Below are 4839 nucleotides of genomic sequence, written 5' to 3'. Positions count from 1 at the left end.
TAAATGGTACCCGCCCATAGACTTACCGTAAGAATTAAGTGAAACCAGATGTTAGATTGAGCCATATTAAATGACTGGTTTTATAGGTCAAACAGTTGGTTATCTTATTTCATATGGTTTATATAACACTCAAGGGCTCCGGCACATAGTAAGTGTTCAATAAATATGAATCCTGCAGGGATGCAAATTAAATGTGGACTCTGCAAAATGAAAAAATAACTTCTACCTAAGAGCACTGTATCCCCATCCCACCTCCACTTTGGACAGAATATGGCACATGGCATTAACTAAGGCAGGAGCAATAGTGCTAAGAAAGTATCCTTCGGGGAAATTTTAATTAAGCACCATCTGTGACGGCTCAAAGAAAGGTGGTTAAGTGACAATAGGAAGGACAAAAGGAGGTGCCATCCCAGTGGAGTCGTAGAGCTCGTGGCCAAGAAGTCTGCTTCTTACCGAAGACACTGGAGAAAGCGATTCTGTGCTATGACTCAGCCGTCATCCCCCAATGACAACACAATCCCCAAATGACCTGCTTGGTCTCCAGCACACAGGAGGCAGGGGACAGGGATTAGTAGTTGACGGGGTGGTTGACTTTGGGGTGGTATTTGTTTGTAATTGTTTCAGCCTTCCCTTTGATTTTGCATAAAAGAAATGGCTTTTGTTTTGAACCCTGCCAGTCCCTATCCTGTCCTGTGCATACACACACCGCCCTGACACCCTCCACTGGCTCCAGTTCTCAGCTCCAGCAGACCAGCAAAACACAGAGCGCATGAACCACCTGGCCACAGCACAAGGAGTCTCCTTGGCATTTCCACTGGGGTTAACTTTTAATTAAAAGGTAAAGATACATTAATTATTGATTAACAAATTTCAATCTCTATCCAGACAAGGGAATTCATGTGTTTTTAAAAGCCCTCAATACTTATTTCTTGAAGTTGAGAAAAGGGGTAAAGATAAAAATATACCTTTTCCCCCACTCTTCTCTTCTGATTTTGGAAAACTTGGGTACAGGGACAGCCACATCCAACACCTGCCTGCCAGTGCTCTGGATATATGGAGTTTGAGTGACTTGGCACAAGACAGTGGTCTGTCTGCAGACCGTTATCAACACTTTTGAAAGGAAGAAAGGGGAAGGTGCCCACAGACTGTTGGTTGGTCTTGGTCGTTTTTGGAAGCCTGAACTCTACACATAGGAACGTCTTCCTCAGCTTGCTCCTGCCCTGTCCCGATAGAGCTTGGCTTTCTGAGTGCAGGTGGAAATGGCTTCTGCTGCTCACCTCTAAGTCCAGGTGGATTTTCGCCATGTGCAAAAAATTTCTAGAGCTCCAAGAAAAATATTACCAGGAAGGGGAAAGAAAGGGTTCTCTTGCCATCATCAGACCTTACGGTGCTGACGCTGGTAGAGCTGCTTGGTGGGGGATGATGATTTTCTACTGCCCTTATTGAGTTATTTCTACCTTGTGATTTTTTTCCCCCCCAAAAACCTCCTTCTGAGATATTCTCCTACTTTTTTCCAGAAAGGTCATTTTCTTCCCTTCCTTTCTTTCCCTGGAAGGAAAAGTGAACTGGTAACTCTTACTTGAATTACTCGGCCTCTGAGAGTGGAAACTACAAGGAGATCAAAAGGCCTTAAGCTCCTCGGATTAAAATTGCTGCGAGATAGCTCTGCCAGATGGGCAACGTGCTGTGAGGTCACCTGCCATGAAGAAATTAAAACTGGAGTCAACTCCAGAAAGGAAAAAAAAAATGTATTTGAAAGACCCCAGTGCAGGTTGGGCTTTCAACTCCTCCGGGGACCCACAAACACAGTTTGTAGTTACAGAACCAAAAACTCCCCAGGGCTCCAACCTTCCAGGCCAAGGGGTTGAGGAGCAAGTTTCACATAAGGTGGAGCAAAAGACACCAAGGCACCATGGTCAAAGATGCTCATTCCTCAGAAGGAGGGGAAGCGCATTTCAAACACACCGGGGCCTCAGTGTACGTGAGTGGTGCCCTCAGCACAGAACCGGTCCCTGGCCTGGTCCCGCTGTCCTCCAGTGTTCTCTCCTCCTTCTCCTCCTCTGTCACCATGACTGCATCCTCAGAGAAGCGAGGCTGCAGCCTTTTTCCCAGGTGCTCACATCTCCACAGAGCCAGCACCAGACTGAGGGTGTCTCCTGGGTGAGAGACCACCCCATGACGTATCCCAGACAACTGTTGACCCCGAAGGCATCCTCAGGAACAGGGAGACCTACTGAGTCAGGCGGACTCACATGCTTCCCAGGCTTTGGGGGCTGCATGACTTTGAGAGAGCTGTGTGACCTCTCGGATCCCCACTCTTTTTTTTTTTCTTTTCCTCTCCTTTTTTCTCTTCTTCTTTTATTTTATTTTATTTTTTTTTTTTTGAGACAGAGTTTCATACTTTTTGCCCAGGCGAGAGTGCAGTGACCCAATCTCAGTTCGCTGCAACCTCTGCCTCCCAGGTTCAAGGAGTTCTCCTGCCTCAGTCTCCCAAGTAGCTGGGATTACAGGTCTGTGCCACCACTCCTGCTAATTTTTGTATTTTTGGTAGAGACAGTGTTTCACCATGTTAGTCAGGCTAGTCTCGAACTCCTGAATTCAGGTGATCCACCACCTCGGACTGGGCCTCTCAAAGTGCTGGGATTACAAGCATGAGCCACTGCACCAGACCTGATCCCCACTCTCCCTCCCTGCAGTCAACCAGGATTGAAATCATCAAGTTCATGGGAGAAACCTCCACAGAGCGGAGTCAACATATCTCAGTTCCCCTTCCGCACCATCAGCCCTGAGGCTGTGTTCACTCCATCTGTGTCCCTTGCACCAAGCACCAAGTACTGACCAGACCCATGGTAGATATTCAGTAAAGACCGAATCAATGAACCCGCCCAAACCCTCAATCAGATATCAAACAGAAGATACCTCAGACACCAAAGCCTCAAGATGGCAAACACAATCCCAGGTAGAATATTGGGTGAAATGATGCAATTCTCTGCTTGATTCTGGGCTCACTGAGCACATGCTTTTAACCATTTTTTTTTTTTTTTTTTTTTTTGAGACAGGGTCTCACTCTGTCACCCAGGCTGGAGCGCAATGGCATGATCACAACTTGCTGCAGCCTCAACCTCCTGGGATCAAGCGATCTTCCCACCCCAGCCTCTCAAGTTGCTGGGACTACAGGTGTGCATCACCACACCTAGAGACGGGGTTTCACTATGTTGCCCAGGCTGATCTCAAACTCCTAGCCTCAAGTGATCCACCTGCCTCGGCCTCCCAAAGCACTGGGATTGCAGATGTGAGCCACTGTGCCTGGCCCCAAGCACCTATCTGATTAACACCTTTACTTCCCTTCCTAAATAGAGCCCAAGTCTCCTAGCCAGTGAAAAGAAATGTTCTCTCAGGTAAGTTAGTAAAATGTGTTCTTGGACCTTACCCTAGCCCTTAATAGGAAACCTCATATTCTAGATTCTCCTGTGTTGTGGCACCACTCAGACCCGGTTGCTAAACGCAAAAAGTGTGAATGACACCCCAGATGAATGGTGACCACATCAGCCACAGGCCCCTCTCCTTCTCCTCCCTTCCTTTTCCCTCCCCTCCTACTGTCTCTTGCACTTCCTCCTTCCCTACCACTCTCCAAACCCAATTCACCTGCCACTGAATCCCCCAAGAAGGTAGGTTTGGGGATACCCCAGCCCCATCACAGACACCCTCTCCCACTCCTTGGGGTCACACTAGCAGAGCAGGGGACAAGCCACCTACAGCTCCAGATGACAAAATACATATATGACCACGCATGCAGAGAGCTGCTAAGAACAGAAATGTCCTTAATTCAGAAAAGACTGGGACCAGACTGAGACCCAGACCTGCAACCCCCTGGGGTGTCACAGTGCAGTGCCCTCCACACAGACGGAGGACGTAGGAGTCAGATTTGCTTCTCAGCCTTTCACTCCAATTTGCAGTTTTTCTCAACTTAATTAGATCATTTGTTTATATCTCTGCTCTCTAGTCTTCTGGAAATAAAGGGGTAAGACAACCATTAGGCGAGAAATGGAAATGCACTATTGTAAAAACAAGCAACGATGACAACAGCCATTTCTAGAACATCCACTCCGTGCTGGGCTCCTTGCTAGAAAATGAGAGTAAGCCTCACTTGTTTTCCTTAAGGACACATGACTTTTTAGGACAATTCATGTGCGGATGAGCGAGCGCGGTCTACTGTGGCTTCATAACACAGGCGGCTAAGGAGCAGCCAGATGGCCTATGAGGGTCAGGGCACCCACGTGAGCTGGGGCTTGGCGTCATCTACAGTTACACAATAGTGTAATGTGTGTGTGATATATTATGTTATGGGTGAAGGCTGAGGGGAAGGAGTACTACAGCCCCCAGTGGCCACAGTGGCCTGAGATACAGAAGGACTGACAATCCCGGTGTTCCACTATCTGCCAGCAGCTGTGGAGAGAGGGCCTAGTGCACAGATGAGGCAGGAGCCACTGAGGCTGCAGACAGAATATGGAATGAGAAAGTGAAAAACACCACCTGTCCCTCCCTAGGAAGGCGACTTGGGTAGCAGGAAGCCACTGATTGCTTTGAAGTACTCTAAGAAGGAACTCTCTTGACAGTTCTGAGTGGGGGGGCAGGGGAGATGTCAGCAGAGGACGATGAGTCCTTGGCAATATTGATAAAGATTGTAAATGTGTTTCCCCACTTCTAGGAATTGGCATTGTGTGTATGCCTTCGCAGAAGTGAAACACATCTGTACCAGGGTGTTTATTGTGCCATTGTCTGTTGGTTAAAAAAAAAGCGAGAAAGTGTTCATCACAGAGGCTCTTATTGAGCAAACTA

This window comes from Callithrix jacchus, chromosome 21, assembly GCF_049354715.1.
Source record: "Callithrix jacchus isolate 240 chromosome 21, calJac240_pri, whole genome shotgun sequence".
NCBI lineage: Eukaryota > Metazoa > Chordata > Mammalia > Primates > Cebidae > Callithrix > Callithrix jacchus.
The sequence above is the reverse complement of the archived record's forward strand: the minus strand, read 5'-3'. Positions refer to the sequence as shown.